The sequence below is a fragment of the Tachyglossus aculeatus genome, chromosome 11, assembly GCF_015852505.1.
Source record: "Tachyglossus aculeatus isolate mTacAcu1 chromosome 11, mTacAcu1.pri, whole genome shotgun sequence".
In the NCBI taxonomy this organism is placed as follows: domain Eukaryota; kingdom Metazoa; phylum Chordata; class Mammalia; order Monotremata; family Tachyglossidae; genus Tachyglossus; species Tachyglossus aculeatus.
The window spans coordinates 240,333-247,500 of NC_052076.1; the positions used below are offsets into that span (position 1 = coordinate 240,333).

At 58.8% G+C, this 7,168-nt stretch overlaps 1 protein-coding gene across 1 annotated transcript in view; it reads left to right on the plus strand.

Moving 5' to 3' along the window:
- The first annotated feature begins 263 nt into the window (after nucleotides 1-263).
- BOC (BOC cell adhesion associated, oncogene regulated) overlaps nucleotides 264-7,168 on the plus strand; it is a 30,947-nt gene continuing 24,042 nt past the window's right edge. Inside the window, exon 1 of the mRNA XM_038754410.1 lies at nucleotides 264-326. The gene's annotated coding sequence lies outside the window, so the exon portion shown is untranslated. The remainder of the gene's footprint in view (nucleotides 327-7,168) is intronic.

Consider the following 7,168-nt stretch of genomic DNA (forward strand, 5'->3'; position numbering starts at 1 on the left):
CCCTCCTCCGTCCGGCCCTCCGTCCGACCCTCCTCCGTCCGACCCTCCTCCTCCGCCCGGCCCTCCTCCGCCCGACCCTCCTCCGTCCGGCCCTCCGTCCGACCCTCCTCCGTCCGACCCTCCTCCTCCGCCCGGCCCTCCTCCGCCCGACCCTCCTCCGTCCGGCCCTCCGTCCGACCCTCCTCCGTCCGACCCTCCTCCTCCGCCCGGCCCTCCTCCGCCCGACCCTCCTCCGTCCGGCCCTCCGTCCGACCCTCCTCCGTCCGACCCTCCTCCTCCGCCCGGCCCTCCCGCGGGGCGGCTGTTGCGGTGGTCAGCGGGGACCGGTGAGTCCCCGAGCGGAAATCTCCAATCTCGGAGCGGGTCTAGGGGCGGCGAGGAGGGAGGCGGTTGGGGCCCCGGAGCGGGACAACAACTTTTTGCGGAGTTTGGGGCCGGGCCGGTGCGGTGGAGCCGGGGACCCCCGGGGCGGGGTGGGCTGGGGCTGAGAGGAGAGCGCCAGGCCGGGCCCCGTGGGAGGGGTAGGGGTGGGGGGCGGTTCTCAGCGGGGATCCCCGGGCGGGGGGGGGGGGGGGCACGAGAGGGGATCCCCGGGCCCAGAGTCCTACCGAGTGGTCCGGGCTGCGGGGTGGGGTATGAGCGGGGATCCCGGGGCCGAGGGGTCCAGGGGGTTGACGGGGAAGGGGGGAAGGGGGGCCGGGGAAAGGGGATCCCCGGTCCTGAGTCGGAGGGCTCCGGGGTGAGGGGCAGGTGTGAGCGGGGATCCCCCCCGTCCGGGGCCCCGTGGTTCCCGGGTTGTGAGGGTGCGGGAGCAGGGATCCCAGGTCGGAGATCGGAGCCGTCCGGGGGGTTTAGGGGGGTGTCAGAGGGGAACCCTGGTCCGGGGAGGGAGTGTGGGGACGTGTGAAGGGGGATCCCCAGTCTGGAGTCTGAGGGGTCGGGTGTGTGTGTGTGTGTGTGTGTGTGTGTGTGTGTGTGTGTGTGTGTGTGTGTTGGGAGGGATGTGAGTGGAGATGCCGGGGTCAGGATTGGAGGGGTTCAGGGTGTGAGTGGAGATTCCTGGTCTGGGTTCAGAGGGGTCTGAGGACAGAGAGACAGAGAGAAGGGTGAGTGAGAATCTCTGGTCAGGGATCTGAGGTGTTGGGGTGGGTAAGTAAAGGTAAGGGTAAGTGGGTAAGTAAGAGTCAGAGGAATCCGAAGGTGGGGGTGTGGGGAGAATGAGTGAGGATCCCAGTCTCGGGAGAGAGGGGTCTGGGGTGTGGGGATGGGTGAGTGTGGATCCAGATTTGGGGTCGGAGGGATCCAGAGTGTGTACATTGGGGGCCTGGGGAGGTGAGTGAGGATCCCCGGTCCGGGATCGGAGGGGTCCGTGGTATGGGGGTGGGTGAGCGGGGCTCCTCGGTTTGGGGTCTGTGTGGGTCAGTCATTCACTTTCCTCCGTGACCCTGTCCACCCTTCATCACTCCTGCCGTATCTCTGTGATTTTCCCCAATTCAGCAGTGTCCTAGAACCGGGACTGGGGATGGGGCGGGGGCTGTGCTGCTTGTGGCTTCTGGCAAGGACCCCAATCCCCCACCCCAGGCTTTGCCTGGGAATGGCTTACAGGGAGGGTTCCAGGAGTGGTCTGGGAGCAGTGATTCTGCACGTCGGAGTGAAGGAAACTGGATTTCCCCCCTCCTCACATAAGAGTTTCTCTGGGATCAAGACCCTGCTCTGGCAGCCTGGGTACAAATGGCTGAGCCTTGAGGTTCATGGGACCTTCCTATCCCCCAGTGTGCATGTTCACCCACCCCCACCCACCCCCAACACAAACATGTGCAGCTATGTCTCTTTTCAAGTTCTAGCTTTGTCCCAATGCTCCTGGTCTCCCTGGTGGCTATTCCCAAACTTGGCCATGGCCCCTCCAGGCTACTGGGTTAGTGTCATCCCTGGCCAGATTCCTGCTGCAGGGAAGATGGCTCGAGAATATGCTGGGGGGCTGAGGATCCTGGTTGGTTCTGGTGGGGGGGGGGGGGGAGCTTGTTTGCTGGATCTGATGTGGTGGGGACAGCTTTGCTCCAGCTCTTGACTGTGGGGTCAATCAATTGATCAGAGAAGCAGCGTGGCTCAGTGGAAAGAGCCCGGGCTTTGGAGTCAGAGTTCATGGGTTCGAATCCCAGCTCCACCAATTGTCAGCTGTGTGGCTTTGGGCAAGTCACTTCACTTCTCTGGGCCTCAGTTCCCTCATCTGTAAAATGGGGATTAAGACTGTGAGCCCTCCGTGGGACAACCTGACCACCTTGTAACTTCCCCAGCGCTTAGAACAGTGCTTTGCACATAGTAAGCGCTTAAAAAATGCCATTATTATTATTATTATTATTATCAATCAATGGCATTTATAGTTTTTCCAGTGGACGGGGGCTTGCAAGTGGCTTCAGGAAAGGGGAAAATCTGCTGGGGGGTAAGGGTAAGTTTGAGCCCAGAGAGGAGGGGTTGGTGGAGAAGTAAGAAAGGAATGGGACCTGGCCTTGGACCACTACCCTGAGGCTCCCCACCAGACTGACCACAAGACAGCAAGGGTTATAACTCTGGATTATAATAATAATTATGGTATTTGTTAAGCGCTTACTATGTGCCAGGCACTGTTCTAAGCGCTGGGGTAGATACAAGGTAATTGGGTTGGACACAGTCCATGTGCCACTTGGGGCTCACAGTCTTAATTCCCATTTTACAGATGAGGGAACTGAGACACAGAGAAGTTAAGCCACTTGCCCAAGTCACACAGAACATAAGTGGCAGAGCAGGGATTAGAACCTATGACCTTCTGACTCCCAGGCCGTTGCTCTATCCATTAGGCCATGTTGCTTCTCCCGATGGACCCCCAACAGAGCCAGAGTCCAGCTGGTCTCCAAAGGGCCTTGGGAGGGGCAGCCTGGGTTGTCCAGGTGCATCCTGGACCAGCAAACACCTTCGTGGGTGAACTCTGCCCTTCTGCAGAGCTCACTACCCGCAGATACTGGCTAGCAGGACCTCAACCAGCTATGGGGAGTAGAAACCTGGGCCTGCTCCATCCTCCAGGAGGGCCTGTCCCAGGACCTGCTCCATCCCCAAGGTGGGCCTGTCCCCGGTTCTATTCCATCCTGCTGGTAGGTCAGTTCCTGGGCCAGCTTCGTGCTCCAGGCGGGCTGGTTCGTGGCCCTGGTCCATCCTCTAGGCAGGTCAGTCTTGGGGCCTGCTCCATCCTCTGGGTGGACTGGTCTCTGGGACTGTTCCATCCTCCAGGCAGGCTGTTCTTTGGTCCTGGTCCATCCTCCAGGTGGGCCATCAGTCCCCAGGCTGTCTCCATCCTCCAAGTGGGCTAGAACCTGCTCCCTGCACTGGGAAGAGTCTTTTCCAGTAGTAGCCTGGTCCCTCTTGGCCTGGTCCCTCTTGCAGCTCGCTTGTCTGCATGACTGTCTCATCATGAAACGGGGCAAGCAGGGTAGGGAGAGTGAGGGAGGGAGGGAGAAGAGCAGAGCAGGATTGGAGGGAAGAGGAGGGGTGTGTTGGGGAGGAAAGCAGCCATCTCTGGAACACCTACCCCTCTGCCAGAGTCGTGTGACCTCTGACTCTGACCTGTGGGTCAGCTAGAGGAAGATGGGGACCAGGCTGGGAAAGGTGAGTCTAGTTTGGGTAATATCCACTCATGGTGGCCGAAAAGGAACGCTGGTCCTTTGCCAACCTTCTCAAACAGCCCAGAGAGAGGCAGAGAGCAGCCAGGGTGTCTTGTCGTGGGCAGAGACTCGGGCAGGGTATCCTTCAGACCTTTAGCCCTGGAAAATTTATCTGCCAATTGGCCAGTGACTTATTTATCTGCTTGTGTGTATTATCCTATCTATTTTCCTCTTCTTTTAACTCCTATATTTGCCAGATTGTCTGTTTCTCTGCTCCAGTTAGCAGTCAGCTCTCTATGGTCAGGGATGGCACCTTGGTGGATTTCCTGGACCTTGCTGGCCAGGTGCTGGCAGGGGTATGGTCTGGGGAGGGGCTAAGCAGGGGGCTGTGGTTTGGGATGAGTGATTCCCCCAATTTGCCACTGGGCACAGACCCTTTAGTTCCAAGTTACTGGTCTCCAGTGACCCCCACTGCCCCAAAGCCCATCTCTCCTTGCCCCTCCCTCACTGCTGGCAGAGCCATTTGAAGGGACACTAGGACACCACATGCTCCCTAACCTCCGAAGTTGGGGTCTCCCTCCAATTCTGGGGTCTGGAAGCAATCTTCCAGCCAGAAAGCGCACTTGAAGGTGGCCAGTCAGGCAGCAACCTGTGATCCAATGGGAGCACTCACGGTCAGGCCCCAGCCCCAGCATCTCCAGCTTCGTGTCTCCCAAGGACCTGGAGCCAGAAGCTCTCAGGCCACAGGCTGTCAGCAGGCTGGTGAATGACTCCAACACCAAGCCCCAATACCCAGATATGGGCAATAACTTGCCTCTGTATAGGCCCGGTAGCCAGGCTTGCTCAGGTGTCCCTTCTCCACAAGGCTGCAGAGGCCCCAGTGAACTCAGCCAGAAGGAAGATCCAGCCAGGCTGAGCTAGTTGACCTCCCCATAGGTGTCCATCTTGCTTCCCAGTCCCGGCTCAGGGGACCCACCAGATGGCTGGGGTCCCGGGTTGGTGCCAAGATTGACGCGTGGCTCAGATAGTAGCCAGACACCTGCAGGACCCGACCGTGGCCCATCCGGGGTCAGACCGATATCTGAAGCCTCTTCCCCTCTGCTTTGGCTACGTTTGTCAGGCGCCGACAGGCTCACCGTGAACCTTTGCCGAGCCGGCTCAGGCTGCCCCCAGATCCGAGAGTGAGGTGGAGTTACTGGCCCTGGCCCAAGTGAGTTGTCCTTGTCTGTCTTGCGGGGCTTGTGGTGAGGAAGGTGGAATGAGTAACTCAGTGCCCTGCTTCTGCCAGGATTGCAGCTCTGGGCCCAGCACCACGGGCCTTTTTGCTCTCCAAGCTCTTCCAGGGCAGGGCGGGGCAGCAGTTTTCACTGTTAGTGTTGTGCCACAGTGCTCCCAGAACAGTGCCCAGTCTGGGGCCTAGGATGCCATCCAATACAGTACCCAGTCTAGCACCCAGAAAGGACCCCTGTCTGACACCCAGCCCAGTGCCCAGCCCTGCACTCTATACTTGGGGATTCCCTCACTTGGTCTTGAGGAAGGAACACCGGCCCAAGTTAGGGGTCTGGTCCCATCTCCTCACTCACCCTCCGGGTGACCATCAGCAAGTCACTTAGTCCCTTCGGGCCTCAGCATACCTCAATCAGTCAGTCGTATTTATTGAGGGCTTACTGTGTGCACAGCACTCTACTAAGCACTTGGGAGAGTGCACTGTAACAGAGTTGGTAGACACATTCCCAGCCCACAACGAACTCACAGTCTAGAAGCGGAGAAATGGTCCTGCTGCCTCCAGCTAGGTCTGTGGCTCCGGGCGATAGGGATGCTGGGTGTTTGCTGAGCCCATTCATGTAGTTTCTGGCTCCTGAAAAGTAGGGGTTTCTGGGTCTAGTTGCTACGGGGTGGGGGGCAGCTGAGTCTAGGTCAAAGATAACAAGTGTTGCCAAGAAGGCAGGGTGGCACTATCTAATCCCCGGCATCCACATGGGGGCCAGCTTTTAAGCCCCTCTCCTGCCCCCACTCCTCCCTGACACTCACTGTCGGACTACAACTCGTTTTCTTGGGCCAGGACTCAAGTACGTCCTTCTTCGCTGACTGGGCAAGGGCAACTGAGAGTAGGCCCTGGAATGGGCTCCTATGGCAGGCAGGGGATGGATAGGGGGCCTTGGAGTGGGCTTCTATGATATACGGGGTGCTGCAGAGCCTCTGGGGAACTTACAACAGAAGTAAAAGACACAGTGCATGCCCTTGAGGAATCTATAGTCTAATGGGAGTGACAGTTCACCCCAGGAGGATGTGGCTGGGGGCCCAGCCTGGGGAGGGCCTTGTCCAGTTCTGGGTTTGGCTTCCCAACTACCCCAGCTGTCACCCCTTCTGATCAGCCTGGTAGTCGGTGGTGTGAAGCGAGCGATCTATGGAGTGTGAAGAGCCATGCTAAGCCTTTGGGACGGTGCCCTTTGGGACGGTACCTTGCCCTGGTGACAAGGTACGTGGCTCCTGGCCCTCAAGGAGGTTACAATCTAATGGGACAGACGGACATAGATGATACCTACAGAGTGAGAGCTGGAGTGTGACTGGGGGAGTCTGGATCTGATTGAGGAGGGTTGGGGAGGTGAGATTTTAAGAGGGCTTTGAAGATGGGGAGAGCTGTGGTCAAGGGGATTGGGGTGGGCGGTGGAGGGAACCAGGCCAGGGGAATAGTGCGGGAATAGAAGAGTGGAGAGTCATCTGAGGAGAAACTGGTGAAGAGAACCCCTATCTCCCTTCCCTACTCCTCCCACCCTCTCCCCTCCTCTGCCCCTCCCTGTGCCTGTTTTCTGTTTCGCTCCTTGGCAGGAGTTGAGACACAAGACTAATTTGGATGGTGATGAAACCAGTTTGGGGTTGCGGAGCAGTGACTTGCTTCTTTCCAAGGAGAGAGAGATTGGATCCTGGAAGTGGGGGAGGGGGGCCGGGGGCCGACTTCCCAAACAGTGACTTGGGCAACAGACACCCATTGGCTGACGGTTAACCCTTGGCCTTCCAGGCGGCTGGCCAAAGGGAGGCCAGAGCTTCCCAGGCTGACGAGGGGTGGGGTGACTGGAAGCAACAGGCCAGTAAGCAAGGGGGGCTGCTGGAGGGGTGCAGGGAATGAGCAGGGGAGGGCAGCTCCAAATCCTGCCTGGAGCCCAAGGGCCACCAGGCTCCTTGCGAGTCAGGCCAGGGAAAGTAGGGGCATGATGCCCTTTCCTCTGAGCCCCCCCAACTCAACTATGAGCTACAGAGATGCTCCCTTCACCTCTCCAGGCACCTTATCTTGGGGAGTGTATCTTGCCAACTTGTACTTCCCAAGCGCTTAGTACAGTGCTCTGCACACAGTAAGCGCTCAATAAATACGATTGAATGAATGAGTGGGGTTGGGGCAGCTGACCAGTCCACTCCCCCCTGACAGGGCGGAGATCCGGGAAACATAGGGAAAGCTGGGTGGGTCACTTTCCCCTGAGCCTCTTCTTGAGGGTTGGGGGGACAGTACCCAGGCAGTGGGCAGAGGCAGTCCTGGTCCT